The sequence below is a fragment of the Epinephelus lanceolatus genome, chromosome 1, assembly GCF_041903045.1.
Source record: "Epinephelus lanceolatus isolate andai-2023 chromosome 1, ASM4190304v1, whole genome shotgun sequence".
NCBI classification, from domain to species: Eukaryota; Metazoa; Chordata; class Actinopteri; order Perciformes; family Serranidae; genus Epinephelus; species Epinephelus lanceolatus.
In genome coordinates, this window is record NC_135734.1 from 16,041,868 (window position 1) to 16,065,987 (window position 24,120).

Here is a 24,120-nt window from a genome sequence, read left to right on the forward strand (position 1 = left end):
ATTGCGCTCGATTTCACCACACCACACACTGTATGGTTTTAAATGTCTCAATAAATCGGAGAACAATTGCAGCGATTGGCTGCGAACAAAAATATAGTCATTTTTTCTCCACCTGAGTAGATTGAATGCAGGCATCGCTTGACTGGAGTAGATTCAGTACTACTTGGTAGTGGGTTATTTTAGTTGATACATTAAAGGTTTCGAGCACTGATACCCAGCTTTAGTGACAAGTACAAGTGTCTGCTGTGAATAAAGTCTATTGAGCATGGGTATATTTTATTGCTATTGTGCTATTTCTCCAGTAAAAAGTTACGCAGTCTCTCTTCACAAGCAGCATCCAGATGTGGATAAACACCTAAACAAGAGAGCACACAAAGTTCCCTTGAACTCCTGACACACTACCTATCCCTACACTCCCCCCTTTTATCACTGCCTGTATTTTTTTCCCCTCCCTCCTCCTCCTCCTCCTCCTCCTCCTCCTCTGTCTCTCCAGTGAGTGGCAGGGCCAGGATGGTGCTTCTGTTGTGTGTAATAAATGCTGTTGTATTGAGCCCACAGGGAAACCCTACTCTCCTCTCCCAGCCATTACTGTCTAATGGCCAGATGATGGGAGAGACACACACAGAGCCTGTCACAGACAGGCTGATATACTGCCCTGCTATGTGTGTGCACATGCATGTGTATGTGTGTGTGTATGTAAGCGTGTGTGTGTGTGTGCATGTGTCATATAGAGGCTGATATACCACCCTGGCCCCTGGGCAGAGGGGGGGGGGGTAACAGCAGTAACTCACTCGCAACCTGATCAAGCAGTGATAAATCTTCTGAAGCCATCCTGTTTCCTGACACTCACACGCACGCATGCACACACACACACACACACACACACACACACACACACACACACACACACACACACACACGGCTCCACCCTCTCACTCCCTCTCACCCACTGAACCCTTAGGGCGACATTGAAAAGGATACGCGCATCACTTAAACTGTCCCCAATGTGCATTGTATTACAGGAGAGATGTTATGGTTCTGACTCACTGGAAGTGTATTAAAAGTTTTATCTTTTTTTTTTCTTTACCAGATATATAAACTCGCTCTTGCCATTATCCTTTTCCTCTAGCTTTAAAATTGGATAGTGGCCGCTCTTGCTGAAGTAGAACATGTTATTGCAGTCAGTTAATGTCATTTTAACATTTAGCAAAGTAGCCTTGCTCCTCCTTTCTGAGCACCAAAAACACCGTCCACATTGTAGCCATTGAAGGTTTGTGATGGATTTTCAGTGTCTAAAGGCTGGTGAAATTCGGTCTGGTGCTCAGGTGGTTTAAAGATCTCAATCTTTCCTCATGGCTATATTTTGGAGGGAATTTATCGATGGTACACTGTACACAAATAATGCCCAAGGACAAACAATTGAAGTTTTATTCTTTTTATTTTTTTAACCAGTTCTGTTTTTTTTTGGTCAACAGTTCTATTTCTGTATCAGTATGCAGCCATCATTTGTGCTTTGGACAAGATAATAGCAGCCTCTTTTAATTAGGAGTTATTTGCGTCAGCTTGAATATTTTGTTATGTGCCGAACTGAGTAAAAGTGTTTAAACTTTTCAAGCCTTCAACCTGTATTCAGTATTTGATCTTGTTGTCTTGCTGAATGCTAGAGCGTCCTTAATGAATTCCAGACTTGGAATTCAGACTTCTTTTGTACTGGGGGCACAGTGGCTGTCAATAAAAATGTTTTTTTATTTTATTATTATTTTTTATTATTAATGTGTAAATGCATGCAAGCACATGCATGGGCATGTACACTCACACACCTGCACACACATACAGCTTCACAAACACTAAAGAGAACACAAGGACTGGACAGTGCAAGGACACCAATCCACTTCAGCTACAATCAGACCAACCTTGAGAGGCACAGGTCCTTTCTCTTCCCCCCCAAGCTTAAAAAATAATTTGAATACCTATATAACTATGAAATTTGCTTGCTTTGAATGGAAAAACTCATAAATACCCAAATATTTTTGATTGCACTCCTTGTCTCTACAAAACCTTGTCTCTAAAGATAAACACTGAAAAGGCTCTATATTTATTTTTCAAATTTAGCTTTGACTTATTTTATAGCACTAATTGGAGCTGTTTAAACCAGCCCCTTGAAGGAACCAATTATACAAACTGACAAAGGACTTGCTGCTTTCTGTAACTCATTGTGGATGTGTGTGCATACATACACTGTAACACACTAACAACATTCTAGCATCTGCTTTTTTTGGAGATTCAAAATGCACACATTAAGTCAGTATCTGTTTTTTTTTTCTTTCGTAGACATTCTTGTTAGTCTGTATGTTTGTGTACCTTTTATAAATCATTTAAGGTGGTAACTGCAGTAAAGCATGTTACATTTAGTTTGCCATGGGCCTAAAATTTCTAGTAAGACCTTTAAGAGGACCAACCACCTATACGTGTCTTCACCAGTGACACATGAAATTAATTCAGATTGTAAAGAAGATGTGAGTCGCTGTCTAGGGTCAGATGTTCGTGTGTGTTTTTTCTCTGTCTGGCCTGCGACAGTCTTCCGTCGTAAAGCTCCCGTCTTACCTGAGGATTAGGTGGATCAGACATTGATTGACAGATCCTCCTCTTACCTCCTCCCCCTCCTGCCTCCTCCTCGAGCAACGCCGTGTTTGGGGTTACGGAAGAACACAGGCGGGAAACCATGACTACAACACACCCGAGAGGGACTCCTGAAACATGAGGTCTCCTTGAGACTGTGTACCTTGTGTGTGTTAGTGCGTGCACTCATTCACGCAAATGAGCGCACTGTGTATACAAGCCCGCGTGTGTTTGTTATATGTGTATGTATATGTGAGAGTCTGTGTGCTGGTAAAGGAAGATGAAAGGTGCGTGTGTTGAGCCCTGCTGTCAGTCCCTGCCATGTTTTACAGCCCGTCCGCTCTGCACAGTGATTAGAGCTGTCGACTCTGATGTGATGACATGGGCTGAAACCACAGCAGGGGAGTGAGAGAGAGCGCGCGAGAGAGAGAGACAGACAGACAGCAAGAGGCAGTTTGAGGGTCAGTTGGAGATCAGAGAGAAAGTTTGAGAGAGAGGGTTTAAGAGAGAGTGTTGACCTTGACAACAGCTGCAGCAGCAGCTCTTAAAAGTGCGGGCCGGCGTTGGACCGCGTCTCCAGCCCTGATGGTTCAACGTACAAGTCACTACCTGCCACTGTAAAGCTCTCAGCCCACCCATTGCTTACTGAAAGTCGGCACACAGGAACACCTTGTATGGCAGGGTTGCAGACAAAACTGATGATGTACAGGTGCACCGTGTAAGTGCATTAGTCTTTTAGTGAATACATTCCATGACAGCTATAAGAGGGAAGAAACCCAGATTTTTTTTTTTTTTTAGATTTACAAAGCTACTTTAGAGCCTCAAGGAAGGCATATACATAGTTGCTGACACTTCTTCACATACGTGCACTTCACAGGCGTTCCCCTCCCCTCTCTTTCACCTTTAGCGTGCCCCATTTCCATATGTTCTTAATCGGGCCGGAGGGAGGGAAGAAAGAATTGACGGGGGGGGGCACTACTCAGGGCCTGTTTGGGTTTAACGTCTGCTCCTGCTCTAATAGAGGATAAATAAACACTGCTCTGTTGTGGGGTGCACGGCTCCCATAGACACACACACACTGAAACACACACAACCCACCTTCTGGTTGCGTGGCCAGTCAAAGCTAATACAGCAGAAAATGGCTTGCTCTCCTGTCCTCCCCGTGCGCTGTTGCTGTTATTACTGGAGCCTAATAAGGCCCAGATGCCTAATATTAGACGTAATCTGTCAGAATAGTTTTGTTTATGTAATTTAATTTTTCCAGGCAGTTGTTTCCAATTAGGTTGTTTAAAAGTTTTAATTGAATTAAATGGGAGATATCTACATGAAGAGAAATGGCACAAAAAAAGCAGGGCCAGGGCCACAGTAGACATGTGGGAACAATGCTGTTTTGGCCTGTGCGTGTGTGTGTGTGTGTGTGTGTGTGTGTGTGTGTGTGTGTGTGTGCGCGCGCTCTCCATGATACACACCTATCATTACAGCTTTCCCATTATTGTCAAGCCTCTCAGAAGTGAGTGCTGTAGCGTCTATGGTAATTATGACGTTATGAGGTGGCAATTACATTGAAATGTGTTTGACTGTCAAACGCCCACTACAATGACATGTCAGCCTGCTGAGATGAGCATAAAATGGTTGAAATGGAGAGAATGAAAGAAATAATATTGAGTGACTGCTTTGCTAAGAAACTGACTCAGATGGAATTCTAGGCAAGAAATAAAAAGGCCCTGCGTTGTGCAAGGTGCCTGACCATTTCACAGCCTTTAGTTATGACGGCCTAAAATAAGACTTGTAACTTGTAATGTGTAACTTTGAATTTGCAGAAGTTGGACTTGGTTTCTCATTACTTTTTTGGCTGCTTATTATTCTCTTTAAAGACACTGTGAGTGGTGGGAATTTGGAAAATATCTTGACCTCAATCTATTCCCATTTCAACTCAGTACACAGTATTTATAGTTGTTCTCCTTTGTAACCACAAGGGGCACAAATGAGCAGATATGAATGAGGCCTCCTTCCCTGCAGCTCACGCCTCAGGCCTGACTGTGGAGTCTAGCCAGTGTGGTGCATGATATATGCTGGAGGATGTGTTCATCCCTGTTTATGTGGCACCTACCCACTCACAGTATGAAAGAGTTGCCAGGTTACACAGCTGAGAGTTTGAGAGTGGGGGGTGAGTAGGTAGTGGGTTGGTGATGTTATGGTGTGGAGTGGCGTTTGGAGGTGGGGGCAACCTGTCATATATCCCGAAGACAGAAAAGGCGAATGCGTGTTACAGAGCATTCCAGATGGGGGGGAGGGGGGGGGGGGGGACAAGGATCCCTTCAGCAGGCAGGGCAGTGTTGCGTGACAGGCATTTCATAAACACACACACACACACACACACACACGCACTGAACACAAACATCGCCCAGCTATGAATTGTGTCCTGATGTGTTTTCTCTCACTGGTAACTTTAGTATGGATGATTTAACGCTTAACTGCAATCAGTGTTAAAGCGTTCCACAAGGCTCACTCAGACATAGCTGCTGTGTGTGAGTGTGTGTGTGTGCCTCCCCCAGCCATAACAGACTCCTGGGCTGTTTAGAGAGGCTGGCTACAATGCGGAGGACAGATGTGGAAAACCCCTGGCTCTCCAGACAAGGGCCTCCTTCATCCCTCCTTCTCCTGTCCTTCACTAAGACGGAGGGACGGAGGGATGGAGTTACTGAACTAACTTCCTGGATTACATCAAACACCCTTCTGCATGCAGGGCTGCCGAACCTCCCACCTCCTCCCTCCTTCTCTCTCTCTATCACTCTTGGCTTCTCTCTTTCTCTCTATCTCTTCCTTTGCAGGAAGTGTTGCTGTGTTTGTGCTCCGTCTACTTTGCTGAAACAGGCCTGGATGGCCTTTTTCTGCCCTCTCTGTGCTGAAATGGGTGTCAATTTAAATGTAGAAGAGTTTGAATATACTGTATGTGCGTTCATGTACTTGTCAGTGTGAGTGTGCATTAAGTTGTTCCGGCGAAAAAGATGAATTATTAATTATTAAGACATTATTCCAAACTGCATAATTGACAATGAAACCATACAGCTGCACACACATTGGAAACCGTGTTCAAAATCATAAAAAAAAAAAGCGACAAATGGAGAAAAGTTTTACACAGCCAGGAGAGGAGAAACTTTGCTGTTTGACGAGGGATGCTGTGATTGAGTGAGTTGAAGCATTAAGCAGCAGGTGTTTGTGCTGTGTAGAAGGCATGGCCAAGGCAGCGAGCTGCAGAGGGCAGTCAGTAGCCACTGAGCCACGGAACAAGTTGGGGATAGGGATTGGCTGTTATCTGCCCAGCCGTCTGCAGCTGTATTTACCGCCTTTGTTTGTTGTTCCCTAAGCAGTCGGAGATATGTGTATGTGTGCGTGTGTGTGTGTAAGTGTGTGTTTGCTGTTCCCTGTGCGGCCTGGGGAGGACTGGGAATTTTCTGTGTCAGTGCGTCGGAGGATTTTGGCTGGAGCTTTGTTGATCCTGTCTTTGTTGATCCCGTGTTGTTGTAGTGAGGGGGGCAAGAAGATTGAGGCATTAGCCATGGCAGCCAGGACTTAACCCTCTCCCTGCCCCCTCTCTGCCTTTACCCCACCCCTGAGCCTGGCCACTGGGCAGGGCCAAACACCCCCTCTGACCTATCCCAAGTACCTACTAACTCCCGCATAAAAACAGTGCGAAAATGCTCTTGGTTCCCCTCTTGGTTTTGTGTCATGCTCTCTGAAGCGAGCCAACTTTCAATTATTGCCCCTCCGGTTCACCCAGGCACCAGTGGCCAGAGGTGTGTGATGTTGATTGTGTGTGTTAACGCTCAGTTTGTTTGTGGCCGTGAGCCAAGCGATCCAGACACCTTTTTGCTTGTCTGACTTGTTAAAAGATAGCGAGTTGTGTGGGTGTATGTTTGTATGATGTGCGATAAAGCCTCTGCTTTCATTTACACTACACTTCTCTGCATCTGATGGGCACTGCGGTCTTGGCACTGTCCTTTTGGCATCGTAAATACGTACATACAGTGACTTGTTTTTCACTGACTAGTTCTCAGCTCTCTGTGAGCTGTGACCTATCCCTCTCTGAACATCCTGAAGGTCAGGATAAAAAGTGGCCCATCGAAAGAGTATAGTGGAGTGGAGGCAGGCTGGAGGCTTTAGCTTTCCAGTGTGACCCTGCAGTTCCAACCGAGCCGTGGAAGACACACTGCTCTGCTCTGCAGGAAATCCTAATAACACTGGAGAGAGAGGAGAAACTTCTGCACCCTGCAGTTTAGGTTGCATGATTTAGCATGTTCGCACTGTGCATGTGTGTGTGAGAGAGGCAGAGAGCAACCGTAGAAGAACAGAAACAGAGCTAGTTAAAGACAGAAACAGGAAACAGTGGAGAGATGGATACAGTTTTTCTTTATATATATGTATATAGGGAGAGCGAGAGAGTCAAATAACTAGAGAGAAACACAATTTGTCTTTGCTGTATTACATCGTGCGTGCAACATAGTGATGTGCAGTTTAATTAAACTGTGACCAGAGGCCAAAGCACATCAACCCACTGGGTTTGTCCAGACAGGTGCAAGCATATGTGCATATTTGTGTCTCTCCTCTCTGTCTTTTAGTGTTTGCAGCATTGCCCAGGCTTGCCAAGAGTGTTTTAACAGTCTTTGCTTATCGCATATAAACACGTGTGTAACAGTGCTAAAGACTGATTCAGACCAACCAACCGACACTGTTGCTAACTCTGCTTTAAATTCACAGTATTTCATCAGAGAATGTAGAAAAAGAAATTCTTCCTCTTTATGTATTCTATTCTTTTTGTTTCATAAATGCCCTTTACTAAAACTAAAGCAGTGTATTTAAATACATTAAGTCCTGATTATGTCATGGGGGAGAAAATAGTGGGGATGCACCGATTTATCAGCTGCACATCGTCATTTGCCTTGTTAACTGCCATTGGCCTATAGTCAAATATGAGGACATTCACCATATCTGACGGAGGCTTGAAAGCAGAGCTTGATGATGAAAGTTGTCCTGGGGACAATAGAAAACTTCTTTGGGCCCAACAGACATCTTCCCTGGGACACCTTTGGGGCAAAGGATGCCCTATCTTTTCCCTGATAATGGGACATTGTGGGCAACAGTTCCATGTTGAAATAAGTAATGCATGTACTCATCTAACATACATACATCCAACACGTACTCATCTAACATAAATACATCCAACATGTACTCATCTAACATACATACATTTACTTGTGCTCGTCTAACATGTACTCTTCTAAAATACATCCGTCTAACATGTACTTGCCTAACATGTGCTCGTCTAACATCCATCCATCTAATGGGTACTCGACTAACGTACTCTTCAAACATGCATCAGTCTAACATGTACCCTTCTAACGTACTCTTCTAACATTGATCTGTCTAACATGTACTCGTCTAACACGTACTCCTCTAACATGTCCTCTTCTAACATACATCCGTCTAACACATGCTTGTCTAACATGTACTCGTCTAACAAACATTCGTCTAACATGTACTCGTCTAACATACTCTTCTGACATGCATCCGCATAACATGTGCTCCTCGAACATGTCTCGTCTAACATACTCGTCTAACATGTAACCCTGTAACATGTACTCGTCTAACATTCATCCGACTAACATAGACTTATCTAACATATACTTTTCTGACATGCATCCATCTAACATGCATCCGTCTAGCATGTACTCATCTAACGTACTGAAGTAACATTCATTCATCCAACATGTACTCGTCTAACAGGCATCCATCTAACATGTACCCCTCTAACATGCACTCATCTAGCATGTACCCCACTGACATGGACTCGTCTAACGTACATCCATCTAACATGCGCTCATCTAACACGCACCTGTTTCACATGCACCTGCCTTGCATACACTCTTCTAACATGCATCCATCTGACATGTACTCCTCTAACATATATCTGTCTAACATGTACTCGTCTAACATCAACCTACTGTACATACACTCGTCTTACATGTACCTGTCTAACATATACTTATTTAACGTACGTCCGTCTAACATGTACTCCTCTAACATGGACTCATCTAACGCACATCCATCTAACATGCACTCATCTAACATGTACCTGTTTCACATGCACCTGCCTTGCATACACTATTCTAACATACATCCCTCTAACATGTACTCGTCTTTTATGTACTCGTCTAACATACATCCTTCTGCACTCTCTAACATGCATCTGTCTAACATGTACTCCAATGGCCGCATCTTACAGCAACACCATGATGTGTTCAAGCATTCTTCAGTATTGGGCGATGATAAATTATAACATTACCATGATGTATGTCTGTCTTGTAATATTTAGTTTTTGGCGAGAACCCTGAATAAAGATAGTTATTTGTTTTTTACAGCAATTTTAAATAGATACTATGGAAGGAATTAGGGTATATTATAAGCTATGTAGTTAAAAAGCTTATGAAGCAATAATTTAAAAAAAACTTTCTCCTGTGAAAGAAGATTATATTCAAGGTTGTTTTATTAATTTGTATGATTGAATTTGTGCCTATTTAAAAACAGCATAATGAAGAAGTGAATGACTTTAAAACTGTATATTTATGATAAAGATTTTTTTGTTTCCCAGGTGCTAACAAAAACAAAATAAACAACAACAAAAAATATTGTTATTTGCTATCGGCTAAATTGTTATATTGTGTTATACAGTGGTACTGGTATCAGCCCAGAATTTTATAATCAGTGCATCCCTATAAAAAACTCATGGATTGAACCACCAACACCTGTCGCTATAAACAACACCATTTGGCCCACCTGCTAAAGCACAATATTTTTATATCTAATGTGACGATGAACCCGCAGTACAGCTTCACAGTGTTAGGCTCACCGCCAACCCAATTTATCACACAGCACAAACTCCCACTTGCTCAGCTGCAGCTCATACAAAAATATTTAAACAACACTTTAAACCACATTCCATTATAATCGCTCAATACCGTTCATTGGTATGATACTATGTCACCACATAGTTATCACCACATTCTTATGTCACCACATAGTGATCACTATTTAGCCTCATTATCATCACTCTTAAAAATGGAGGCTAAAACCATTCTTAGAAACTACAAACTGAAATGCAGATCAGCTTCTGCCCATATAGTTTTCCCTTAAAATACTTTCTCACCCTCTCTGGTTTCAAATGAGCGTCCTCCCTATGGCTCTTCCTCCCTAACCAGCAGACACAGCAGTCACCTGCAAAGGATTAAGAGGGTGTGGAGGCGGAGGGTAGCTGGTTATTGTGTGTGTTATGGTTGTTTGTGTGTGTGTGTGTGTGTGTGTGTGTGTGTGTGCTTGGCGGATGGTTGGGTGGTTTCAGAGTCTGGTGGGTGTTCAGCGACCTGCATAGTTAGTCTCTTTTGAAATCTTGACCTGGCTGACTCTGCTATATTGGTTGATCTCTCTTTCTCTTGCTCAGACTGGTTGGTTTTAGGTTAATCTTGTAGTGGGCAGTTGTGGTCCATTTTGACATAGGAAGCCTGAACAAACTTTGGTTTACATGCACTTTAATAACCAGAGTAGGACGATACTTAATTTTTTCAACTTTAGGTGTTTCAAATCACACTTTCCAGATGCACATGCTCACTGCACACAGTTTTAAAAAAAATACAGTTTCAAGAAAGCAACAAGTATAGCCACAGGAGAACATTACTAAACCAATTTAAATACCAGTGAGATCAAACAATTTTTCTAGGGATGCACCAATATTCTGGGCCCATACTGATACCGATGGTTAAAATAGGAATTTGGCTAATAGCCGAAAGCAGTGTTTTTTTTTCTTGTGTTGGTTGTTATGTATTCTCTCTTTTGTGACAGAGAGATAAAGAAATTTTCATTAAAAAAATAACAACTGTTTCAAAGTCATTTAGTCGTTCATTACACTAGCTTTGAATGAGCACAAATCAATCAAATTTATGAAACGGCCTTACATATAATATAACCTTTCACATGAAAAACATTTTGTAAATAATTGCTTCAAAAGTCTTTACTATATTATAATTCCCTCTGTCTATTTTATATTGCTGTGAAAACATCAACAATTTTCTCTTTCAATTAACCCCATTTATCCAAGTTTCTCACCAAAAGCTACATTTTACAAGATTGCATTTAAACACATCATGAGAAGGTTAGAATTTATATCATATGAATATATTTTTCACTCATCATCACTCATTTTTACAGTTGAGCGCTTGAACGCATCATGACGTAACTCAATGCAACCTCTGTTAGCTGTTAGTTCCAGCCACTGACTGCTAACAGCTAATGTTGACTAGCTCTCTTCCTGCTAATTTTACTTGACTTTATTACATCCTTTCATCCGGATGGTGTCCCAGGGAAGATCTCTGTTAGTCCCAAACCTGTTTTCTATTGGCCTGCTTTTTAGCCTGCACAAATTTGATGTGACACAACAGATATCGGCCACTGCCATTGGTGAGTGTCATCTTATTTGCCGATCGGCCAATGGCAGTCAATAAGGAGAATACTGGCTGATATTGATGTACGGCTGATAAATTGGTGCATCTCTAAATGTTTCTGTGATGGTATGGTGTTTTCATTACTGGCAATTGTACTGTAATATTGCATATGGCCAAAGCACAAACACTATAGCAGTTTGACAGTCACCAGCATTATGTGTCCCCTGAAATAGATTTAATTGAACACGAGAAGTGTGGGTAAAATTGCTGGAAGCAACAGGTGATGCAAATGTGTACAGATCTCAGCTACAACTGAACTGTAATTATTCTGTGTAATTATTGCAACAAGACTCCAGGGGGGAAAACAAGTTACAAGTGCAATACTGATAACACTAAATACCTTACCCCACAGAAAACACACAGTCTACAAAATATAAAAACAACATCAATATGTGGTTCATAGTGAAGTACAGTACACAGTGATCTCAGAAGACATTTTGTGATGGCACAGTAGCAGAGGGACAGGTGTTGATAAAATTAATGATGGCTGAAGTTAATTTAACCGCTTCAGTTTCAGTGTTCTGGTATTATGCATGTTGGCTCCCTGTCACACCGTCAAGACTTACTGGGACACGTGAATAAAACAGAGCCATAGTTAGGGTTCTTATTAACACCTGTGCTTTTTCTGCTCTGACAAGTCAAAGTATCTGCTGTGAAAAAGTCTATATGTTTTCATACTGGTAGATAGACCTATGGGGCACATCCTCATCTCTACAAGTGTTTTAAAATGCCCTTTCTATGCCCCCTCCAAAATTACTGCTGTTAATGACATTCCTATGTTTGTGTGCCTGCAGTCAGGTTTGAAGCATGATAAATGGCCTGCCTACAACCTGATTGGACATGCCATCCCACTAAGCTATCCATTACCATCACGATAGGGATGTTACTTTGCTGCAATAATGATGATCATGGCAAGTAAATTATGATTTTGTCAGCCAAGTATCAGTCAAGTGTCAGCATCCAAACATGAATGGCCCCGCCATATATTTTAATATTTATTTTTGGTGTTCATGAAGTGTTAGCTTAAAGGGACCGTTTTCCTCTCACCAGTAGAGCTATTTATCAATCTAGATTGTTTTGGTGTGAGTTGCTGAGTGTTGGAGATATGAGCTGAAGAGATGTCTGCCTTCTCTCCAATATAATGGAACTAGATGGTACTCAGCTTGTGGTGCTCAAAGTGCTAAAAAACACATTTGAAAAACTCAACAGCAATGTCTCTTTCCAGAAATCATGACCCGGTTACTCAAGATAATCCACTAGGTGTGTGGTGATAAGTTCGGTGGGTGTAGTTTGGTAGAGAGATACTGCTCATAACAAGGTCTGTGGATTATCTTGAGTAACTGGGTTATGATTCTGAAAAGAGACATTACTGTTGAGTTTTTAAATGTATTTTTTTTGGCACTGTGAGCACCACATATTGAGTGCCATCTAACTCCATTATATTCAAAGAAGGCAGACATCTCTGTGGCCAGTATCCCCAACATTTGGCAACTCACTCCAAAACAAACTGGATTCATAAATAGCACCACAGGTAAGAGGACAAATATGTCATTTTGATTTGGGGTGAGCTGTCCTTTTAAAAGCAAACCCATTACCGAGACAGTAGCATCAATATTTACCACAAAAATATAGTGGAACCATTGTTGCTGAGAGTTAGCTGAGCTACTGCACACATTTAAAAAACATTAGCCATGTGTTAACTATAAGCTAACACTGCTCAATGACGTTAGCTTAATGCTGAAAGTTAATGTAAGCTAAGTGAAAGCTAATGTTAGGCTGTGTCTGAAATCATTCACTCATACACTACTACCTACTCACTATATAGGGAGTTCTATGTAGAGGACTATAGTGAGCTCATCTGCAACATGAAAAAACACCTTCACACACTACTGAGATCATTTTCATTGCGCCGTCAATTACATCATTGCTGTTGCACAATTAAGACATGTCATATCAGCGTTGGCTGGTGAGCAGTGCAATAGCAACTGTAATGTAAGTAGCTTTCCATTTAATTTTTGTGTTGACATTTGTTTTACCAGTCAGTCATGTAATAACTTGTGAATTTAATGTATGCTTTACAATGTTATGCATTACGCTGTTACGGTACCAATTAGAGCTAGTAGCGACTTAGCTTGCTAACATTAGCTAGCGCTATTAGCCCTAACGTAGATTCACGGTGTTCCGGACACTTGGCACAGTAAAAGTCCCATAAAATATCAATGCGCAGATAGATACGCTTGATTGGTGTGTCTATCTCTGGGGGCAGGTCTTACACGCATACCAAAGTTTGATTGACACATTTTGGGCCAATCATTTGGGAGAAATGTTGAAAAAACAGTCAGTAGTCACGGTGTCCGGATGATGGTGACTGCTCACAGTAATCCGGACAGCTGGCAATTTCCACTCACGGTATTCCGGACAGGTCCGGAAAGTCGTGTTAATAACACAGTAATGTTAATATAAGTTAAATTTAATGTTATGGCTTGAAAAGTTAATAACGTTAAGTTACAAATATGTGTAAATAACTTTAAAACAGCCATTTTAAGAGTGAGATGATGTGTGTGTCTTGCTCGGTCTTGCTGCAGTGATGCGCCGTTGGCGCTCATATTCATGTCAGACAAAGGGCCTCTGTAAATGTGTGTATCCCTTCGAAAAGTCAAAATATTGGTAAAACTAAGTCCTAAATATTCTATGACACCTTAAAGATGTTGATTTCATTTTGCTGATGGGTTATCATGTTTTAAAATGGATACTTTGCGGACATAAGCCTCTCCCCCCCCGTAGCGTCCTGTCCGAAGACTCTCCCCTCCGGCCATTTTTGAGCGTCATACGTGCATGTTGGAAACTCGCGTTGATTTCTCCCAAACGACAGCCCCCAGAAAGTGGAGATTGGTCAGAGTTGAAAGAGGCGGAACCAAAGATGACACAGATATATGTATTACTCATGACCTGGAAGTATTTATTCATTTATTTGCGGGTAAAGGTCAAGTGTCCGGAATACCGTGATGTCCGGAATACAGTGAGTCTACGTTACTCTGTACAGTAACTGTTAAGCACTAGATCAATTGCTAATTTATTTCTATCTCTTCAGGGATAGACAATTACACATTATGTTGATGTTTTATTATATGGCAAAGGAAAACTGTAAAAGCAAACTTGCTAACATTTACAGCAGGTGTCCGTACCATCGGCTGTACACTGCTTTTTATGGTGCACTGTGGGATACTTGGGGATCAATATATAGAGTATAATAATTCCCACTTTACTTTCAGACAGCACTACAAAATGGTGAACCCACTTTATAGTGGACTATGTAGTGAGTAGTGTCCTAGCTAGCCTTGAGGTGCTTGCACATGACCAGCGTTAAAAATCTCTGGCGTTAACGCTAACTTCGGGGTGTCGGGGTACTTTTCAACTTCGGGGTCGCGTTGTGGGCTTCACCGGCATTTTGACGCGACGCCGAAGGTTCAATTTTATTGAACTTCGACCCCATTTGATGCTGACCTTTCTGTGTAGAGCCAATGATTTCGCTGCTGGCAGTGCATGTGTATAATCAGCGTTGGGTCAAGCAGACGGCGAGCGCTGCAGCGTTTGCAAATCGGCAATCATGTGAAAGTGTCTTTAGTGTCGAGCTAAGTGCTAGCTAAAAAGTGCTAAGTTGCATTTGTGTTGTTGTGGGAAAATAGGAAAGAGCAGCGTTGGCCAGAAAAACCTGCAATAGCCTTATTTAAAAACTTAAGTTTATAATGATTTTACGCTTAGCTTAAATATTTAATATGAGGCTAGTGTGTAAATCATGGCAAGTGTCCTCTTTGATTTCTGTTAACCCTTTGTGGCCCTGGCAAGCTAAAAACTAGTGAATACTATCTCATACACCTGAAATGGCCGAAGAAGACTGCCCACTGAAGACATGTCCTGCAACAAGTCTAAAAATTTCAGGTATGAAACCTAACTGTATGTATACTCTTATGTGTTTCGTGCATTAAAAGTAGGGAAGGGGGCAGTGTATTCCTTTTATACTAATGAATCAAAAGGTGATATTCAGGAAACTGTTTTATTCTCAGTCACTAGTATTAGTTACAGTAACCATCACAACGGGTTGTGTAAATAAATACATGCAAAAAATGTATATTCTGCTAAGGTTTGTTAAACTGACTAGTTGCTGGGCCAGGTTGCTAAATGCCTTAATCAAACTATAATATTTGCATTACTGGAAATTTACAGATTTTTTAAAAAATATATATTTTTAACCTTTATTAAATCAAAAGAACTTCTTGAGATTAAAAATCTTTTTCAAGAGTGTCCTGGCCAAGACAGGCAGCAACATAAGTTACAGACAGACAATATAGTACAATAATACAGAATAAAAAAAAGAATATTATTTCTGTGCATGGAAATACTGGTGAATGTCACTGATTGTCATCATTTCTATCTGTATCTTTGATTTTTGGGGTGTATTTAATATTCAGTCACTCAATTCATGCATTTATTTTGTGAAATCTGTGTTCAGCAGTAAACTGAACAAAATCACCAACATCTGTCACCACCTTGCACTTCCTCTGTCTCAGCAGATATTATGCAATCAAAGGGTCCAAGGTTTCTGTTGTGAGCTCTGCTTTTGTCACAAAGTATGCTAAAAATCACCCCTATGCAGTTTACTCAACAAACTCCTGGTGCACAGTGAGGGAGAGCACACAGAGAGAGACCGTTTGAAAGCTTAATTTGGTGTGGAAACGTGGGTATTAACAAGAGGAAAACCAAACAAAAGACAAGGAAGTGAAGAGTGAGATAGTGAGGGGAAACCAGATATTAAAAGAGAGATGGAGAAAGATTACGAAAGGGGGAGAGCTGTAGACTTCGTCAGTGTGTGTGTGTGCCGAGGTCTGTCAGGTTGGTAAGGTGACGGTGGTGTGTGTTCGTGTGTGTGTGTTTTAGTGCGTGTTGGTGAATATGTGTGTATACGTGCACTGTGGAAAAGCAATCACACAAACAAATTAATTAGTCTCCCCCAGCAAAGGGGTTTGATAAATTGAGCTGCTCATCTCTTCCACCACCTTCCCCCTCCCTCCGTCTTTCTGTCTTTCCCCCTCTCACCGTTTATCCCTCTCTCACATCCCCTTTTTTTCATGTCCTGGTCTCTTCTATGCAATAAACATCTCATTACATTGTCCCACTATTAATTGTATTTGTTTATTGTCTGGCGTTTTCCTGTTTTGCATCGTCTGTCAGCGCACATTTTGTTTACATCGTTGCATGTACACACACACACACACACTCACACACACTCACACAGTGTCATGTGTTAAAGCCTACAGGAAGCCCCGTAGTACTCCCAGAACATACAAGCGTATTCTCACCGAGCCTGTGTGGCTTATTTAGGCCTCCGTGCCACAGAGCTTTACTCCACCTGCATTCAGATTAAGTAATATGTTTTAATTATTCATATTTCCCGTTTTTATTAGACCACTTAACTGCAATATTATTCCCCCCGTTTGTCAATGGGCACTCTATATGCCCATCGCCAGGAACAGAGAGAGCAACTTGAACAACAGAAATGTGCAACGGACACACAAAATGTATTCATGAGTTATTTTCCCTGCGCGGGCGCTGGGGGCTGGAATGAAGACTGTGTCTCTATTCAATTATCACACTCACGCACGCACGCACACACACATGCAGACGCATACACACGCACACTCACTGACACACGGAGGCGTTAAGCAGTGTGCACTCATTAAACACTCTCATTATACACAGGAGGAGATCCCTGCAGGTGCAGTTTACCAGAGTTTAGTTCATTTCCTGCTCCTCCTCTTCCTCCTCCTCCTCCTCCTCTCTCACATTTTTCCTCTCTTCTGCTCTTTCTTCTTCTGGCATTATTTACCTCTCTAACTAAAAACTTTGCCCAGTGGGGGTGTGTCGTTGTGTGTCCGGTGTGGGCTGAGTGGTGCTCTCTGACCCCTCTACTTATTTAAAGGGACGTGTCAAACGTTTAAAAGTTTTTCCTAATCTGTGTGAGACCGATGACTGAGTCTGGTGAACATGCTGCAGGTGTATTAACATTTTATGAAGCACATTGGACATAATAAAAACCGAGCAAATACCTGAACACGGCAACATCAGATCTTTATCGCTACTTATTTATTCTGTTTTTGCACCTCTCAGTGCTGCTGCCATCTAATTTAAAGGCCTTTCGCCTGGTAGAAACTTGATTATTCACTATGATTCATATGCTAAAGTGAGAGAGTCTCTGAATGGCTGTTGAGCGGTATTATTTTAGGCGGCTGAATGTTTCTTTGTGGCAAACCTCTCATTTTCTCTGCATGCTCATAGGCTTTCATACTTCCCTGATTGACACGCACACAAAAAAGCCCTTTATACCTGACCCATTACAACTTCAGATGAGCCTGCTCAGGAAGCGTTGGGCCGTTCTCTGTGTGTGTGTATGTGCGTGTGTGCGTACATTTGAGGATGTGATAATAAGGACAGAGAGCACTCTCAGCTGGTGGTGCTGTTCAAATAGTTTCACTGGACTGTGGCTACCTGAGCGCAGATAGTTCTATTGTCTGTGGCCCCGGCAAAATTTGCCTTTTATGTTTTATAATCTTAGTGACAGCTTTGTCCCTCCTGAGGAGAGCAGATTTTATGACCTTCACAGTAAGGAAATTAAAATTGCCGAAAGTTCTAAATGTATAAAGTATACGTGAGTACAACAGTGTTGGCAGCGTTTAATCACACTTTTTTTTTTTTTACTCTGAATAAAATAAGCATTGTGAGTGACAGACAGTCTTTGGTGAAATCAGTTTGTATTTTCAGGTTCGAGCTCTACATTAATTCCATGTATACTATGCAGTGCTCCATGAAGTTAAAAAAAAAAAAAAAAAAAAAAGGATTGAACGCCTGGAACGTCTTTGTACTCTTACAGGGGAAAAAAAGGAAACTGTCACATTTCAAAAATTTAGAGAAGAGTCCATGCCAGATGTTTTAATTAATTTACTGTAATTCATTCATCACTGTCCTGGCTTTTTTTCCTCCGCACAGTGAAGAAATAATCCATTTGTCTCTGGTGTGCAGCACTGCAGTCCTTCTGACCTACTTTCCTTTTCTTTTTCCGCTCCCTGCTGCCATCTTCTTTCTTCGGCAATGATGGAATAAGTTTGGCATTGTTTTTGCTCCGTGGCCTCTCTTTCACCAGGTCGGCAAAACTCAACCAAACAGTGTATATTTAGCTTTTGTTTTTAGAGCCTGTGTATATTTACCTCTGCTGTAGCTATAAATGTGCCCCAGCTTGAAATAGAATAACCTGTTTTGATTAGGTAAACCAGCAGTGTGATGAAAAGTAATTTGTAAGAACAAACATTTCTAGGCTTTAACATCATATTTGGTCATTAAATAAAAAAAAAATATTTTTGTTGTTGTTACTTATTATTTAATAATCTCCTATCTTGTCCTGTAAAGTACACTGATTTTAAAACATTTTATTTTCTGTGAAAGACGCAGATTTAATTTCTAACGCAGACACACCATTTCCATTTGTTTTCAGTAAAATTTGCAAGTGTACTCAATCTGTCTCTCAGTCTTGTGTGACCATGAGAGTTAGACATACACACAGTGAAGTGCACAAGCGCAGGTCTATTGACAGCCTCAAGTGTAACAGGAAGTCAAACAGTTACCTTGGTATCGAAGAGAAAGAAATAGTCGAAGAAAAAGGAGTTTTGTTAGTGAGAAATGTTGCATTAAGTATCATTTCACACTTCCCACCCTTCTCTCTATCTTGCTCTCTCTCCCACTGTCAGTTTGTCAAATCCTCTCTCCCCGAGCTTGTTGTCACCTATAACTCATTCATCACCTTGCCTGTCTCCCTCGTCTTTGTATCATCTAATTCAGCAAAAACTGGATCGAAACTTCTCTGCTGGAAGGCTCAGGATGTCAGATGGCATAAAACCCCTGTTCCACAAAAGCTAAACCCCCCAACCCCTTTAGGTTCAAAGCAACAGACGCACTTCACATGACGCAATCATTTTGCATTGATTGTTCCAATTCTCACTTGCATTCAGCTGTTTTTGTTCAGTGAGAGATAACATTCAGGGAGCGGGTGATTGTGAGTGTGTGTTTGCACAGAGATGGGAGTTGAGGAGGCAGCATCCCACTAGGGTTTGGATTCTTAAATATGCCTCCCTTGCTTTTGTTAAATGTGATGCAATAGTGATGCAGGGCTGTCAGTGTGTGTGTGTGTGTGTGTGTGTGTGTGTGTTAGACAATGAATGAGTGAGTAGTTGGGAGTCAGCGCAGATCTGAGTCTGTGTTTAAGGCTATTTTTCAAGCTGGAGGAAATTATAGGTTCTCCATTGATGAGAGAGGGAAACCCCTCCCTTCTCAACCTTGCCATCTCTCAGTGTGTGTGTGTGTGTGTGTGTGTGTGTGTGTATTAATAAGAGCATGTACGCCTGTGTACATGCACATAGATGTGTTTTGCACAAGCGTGTGAGTGGCAGGGCTGCTATCTGTGCCATCACACGTGGATGTGTGTGTTAATAGAGAATGCCCCATGCTGCCACTGCCTTTGTTTGCCAAGGACATACATATGCATGAAGACCGTGTACGTGTGTGTATGTATGTGTGTGCATGGGGGGGTTTACTAATTACTAGATTTCTATCATGAATATGTATGGCCGCATCCTTTATTATGGGATTGGCTTAAACACATCACACAGACGGACGAGTGGCAGAGAGAGGAAAAGGGGGGGGGGGGGGTGAGGGCTTGAGAGGGGAGACGCCTCTTCAGAAAAAAAAAAAAAAAAGACAAAAAAAAGAGTGGTTTTCTGCTGCCATTGATTTGAACCTTCAGCCTCCACTGTGCTTGTTTTTGTTCAGCAAAATAATATTCATATTTTCCAACTGCCTAATATACCTAACCATACCGTGTCCTTTTATTAGGTTTAAATTTGATTACCAACAAAATGACAAAATAAAGTAGAACTGTGGTGGAAGAATCTGGGTTTATTTTAAACTATGCAGTCATCAGACATTGTTATGTTGTCTATACTAACCTCTGATGTTGCCTATTTTATCACATAAAGCACTAAGAGCTTCAAGTTGTTGCTTTATGGTTGTGACATCTTTGGTAAGGACGCTTCATGTAATGTTTCTGCAAACTAACAAGTGTTTCATTTCATTTATTTTAAATGCTGCTGTTATTAAATGCATATAAGAGGTTACTTACTGTGTGGTAGAGGATTCCTTACAACATGATGTATTACTACCTTACCCCCAAAAGAATTAAAACCTCTCCTCATTAAGATTAATTCTGTCTGACAATGATAAAGCAACAAAAATGAATACATTAAATCATAGCTGATGTGCAGCAGTAATTTGGGGCTGGGCATTTTGAGGAAGAAGAAGAAGGAGGAGGAAGAGGGAGAAGATGAAAAAAAAGGTGAGGAGGAAGACAAATAAGAAATACAGATGGGTCTGTCAGCAGAACTGCCAGGACCATAACAAACTTACCATAACTTAAAATTTCTTATATTAAAAACACATTAGAAATCATGTGTTGCCTGAGTAGGCCTTAGCATGTATATTCTGCATGACTCAGGCTCAAACCCACAACCTCAGGCACCAAGGGTACGTCAGGATCTTGTTGAGCTGCCTGCCAAGTGAGAAACCATAGATTGGCTTCACACTATATGGTGCAGTGTATCACTGGTATTTCATGTAAAGGCAGATTAAGAAAATTTGGTTAACGATACAAAATCCCAATAATTTTGGTACTTTATCTAGACAACGCAGAGATGTTTTTAGACATTTTTTCTCTGAAATTTACCACACTACTGCTCCATGACACCCAAATTTTCTATTTTTTTTTCATGAACACTGTTTACACTTAAACATTTTGATGCACTGTGGGTTCAGTTTTTGACATTTCAAAAATCTGTCTGCATCATTTGTGCAGGGCAGCCTAAAGAGTTTGGTGTCAGAAGTGCAAAAACAACATGGATGGGAGGAGATAGGTTTAATTAGTTTTATACCTTTTAAGAAAAAAAAGAGTGATAAACTTTGCCATTCCTGCAGCTTGAAGCATTTGAACATTTCGGCTCACTTGGGGCTTGGGGCTTTTCAAAGTTTAAACATTAGACTGTAGCTGTAGTGCCACCATCAGGACTATTAAGCCCACAATAAAAGAAGAAGAAGAACAGCTTATTTAAGGTCCTCTATACTTGTATACTTTTGGGCATGGCTGGATTGCCAACAGCCCAAGAGTTCATCTTACCTAATGCTGCAGACCCCCAACAGCCCCATGTTTCAGTTTTGCAAGTTGGTTTCACTGTGAGTTGTAGTGAGATTAATTGCAAATTGGTATAAGAATTTAAACAACTAAAATACATTATCAGCTAAGATGGGTCCCACGTAATACCTCATCTATGTTGTAGAGGGGCTGTGTAGTTTTAAAACCTCATTTTAGTTTACACTGTGACCCCATAGGATCAGGTAGTACTCCAGCAAAGTAGTGCTGGTTGATCTCAGGATCCAGGGCCCAACACCAAACCCCTGCCCCAGCGGTCACCCAACCTGTTGAAAGGACAGTTCACCCCAAAATCAAAAATACATAAATCATGACCCAGTTACTCATGATAGTCCACAGACCTTGCTGAGAGCAGTTTCATGTAGGAACTATTTTCTTTCTACAGAATTACCCCCACCAACCTCATCAGTTTGCAGAAGGAAGCGTGTACCTGCTGCTAGCTCACCTAGCACCCCTGAACTACTAATGCTACAGCTCAACCATCTTGCACTGTTACGAGCATGATCTGTTCATCATTAGTAGATACATGCTTCCTTCTGTGCTGTGATATTGATGGTGAGTGTAGTTGGGTATAAAGAAAATAGTCCCTATATGAAAGTGCTGCAGGTAAGAGGGAAATTATGCATTTTTGGTTTTGGGTTGAACTGTCCCTTTAATAAAACACCCATAATAATGTGTCATCTTTTTTAGATAATCATGCGTTTTAGATGTAAAATCTTGATCTGCAAAAACAAAAACTATACATTTTTAAAGTAAAAATACAATACCTTCTAAAAAGTAGTTTAATAGCATAAAAGTGACAACTCAAGTGAAGTACAAGTATCTCAAAATTGTACTCGAGTAAATGTTCCGAAGATTATACAGCTATTACAGTCTTATAGTCTTTGATCTGTTTGGTGCTCTCATATACATTTTTCTGTATCACTTACTGAAGATTAAACAGAAGAAGCTTTCAGGGTCCATGTGTAGAGCATTTAAGCACCATGCCACTTCATCCCTGCCTCTCTTTTTTTTTTCCATTGCCACCTCTCTACTCAGCTCTTCTCCCTCTTTTTCACACACAATGCACAAACGGTCCCAATTTAAACTTACATTCATGCGATCTGACATGTATACAAAATACCAGGCATTAAGTATTTTTCTGGCTTGTATTGTTTTTCCACATGGACAAACTCAATTACACGAACCACGTCTCTCCATGTGAGACGTGGGAGACAAAAAGTAAAAGAGCAGAGGGAGTGATCAGGGATGTAAACAATGTACAGAGAAGGTAGCAGTCGGTGGGGAAGAATGGCAAATCTCATAACAATTATAGGTCACCCTCATTCTTACTGTCAGACTGTCTTTGGTTGTCTGATGTTCTCCTTAAAAAACCTTTTCTGACCGTGCTGTTACTTCACTGATATTCAGCATCTGCGTTTGTTAGTGCCCTAAACAGGAAGAAGACTTGGATCAAGTGACACCGATTATCTACCTCTGCTCTCTCTTACTCTGTGTCCCTTTTATTCTGTCTGTACACTTTCCGCTTTCACTTTTGCTCTACCTCTGTTCCACTCACCCCAATACCCGGAAATCACACAATCAGATGACTATGAAAGCTGCTATCTCGTCCTCCCTCCCCCCCCCATGCCCCCCCAGTGCTATACCTCTGACAATAGTCTGGCAATCTGAGCAGAGCGAGGGAAATAAAGGAGAAGGACAGGTTTTTAAAGAAGAGAGAATGTCAACTGTCAGTCTGGCTGTGACGTCGGAATCAGTGTAAGCCATCAAACTTATATCCTGAGAGAGAGAAGAAAGAGGAAAAAGGGGAAACAGAGAAAGAAGGCAGCGTGCCTTTAGCCAAACTGTAAAAAGAACGAAGGGGAGGGAAAAGGGCGGCACGAGTGCACGCCAGCTAAAGAGGCTGGTCATCCTTAGTTTGTAGGGGCCTGATTTGTTATTTTATTCCAAAGCTGCTCTCAGCATCTCTCCACCTCGTGCAGGGGCCGGTGTGATGGGTTTGAGTGTTTGAGAGGCCATGCTCCTTTTTTTGCATGGGAACGGTACTGACGTGAGGTGGAGCGACTGAGAGGGATAGAGAGAGAGAGAGACAGAGAGGGGATCAGGGCCGTTGGTGTTTGTGAGCGTTAACACAGACATCACAAGTTACCAAAGTGAGAGAGGGCAGCGGGGTGCAGCAGGGCGTTGAGCTGGAGAGAAAGAGAGGTTGCAGAAGAGAGGAGAAGAGGAGGAGAGGAAGAGAGGCGGCCGTGTTTGAAGAGAGCTGTTGAGATAAATCAGTATGTTTACGTTCTGGAGGAACAAAGTGTTCCGTTGGCAGAAGAGCACTCGACTGTCCGTTTCCCCTCGGACTGTTTTTACCGGACCTTTTTGTGTGTATGTGTGTGTTTAACAGCAGCGTTAAGGCCAGTTCTTTTGCCATTAAAGTCTCAATATTTAGGGGATCTTCCTCTTGTGGACAGTAACATTAGCACATCAATATTGAGACTCAGTGAGAGTGAAATGAAGGTATTAACATTAAAAAAATATTGCTGTGGTTTCTCTCTTTGAAGACTGAAACCACCATAAATGACAAGGTCACTGACTGATTATATGTAACTTACAGTTTCACTGACCATGTTGTAATTATGGGACTTAGTATATGTG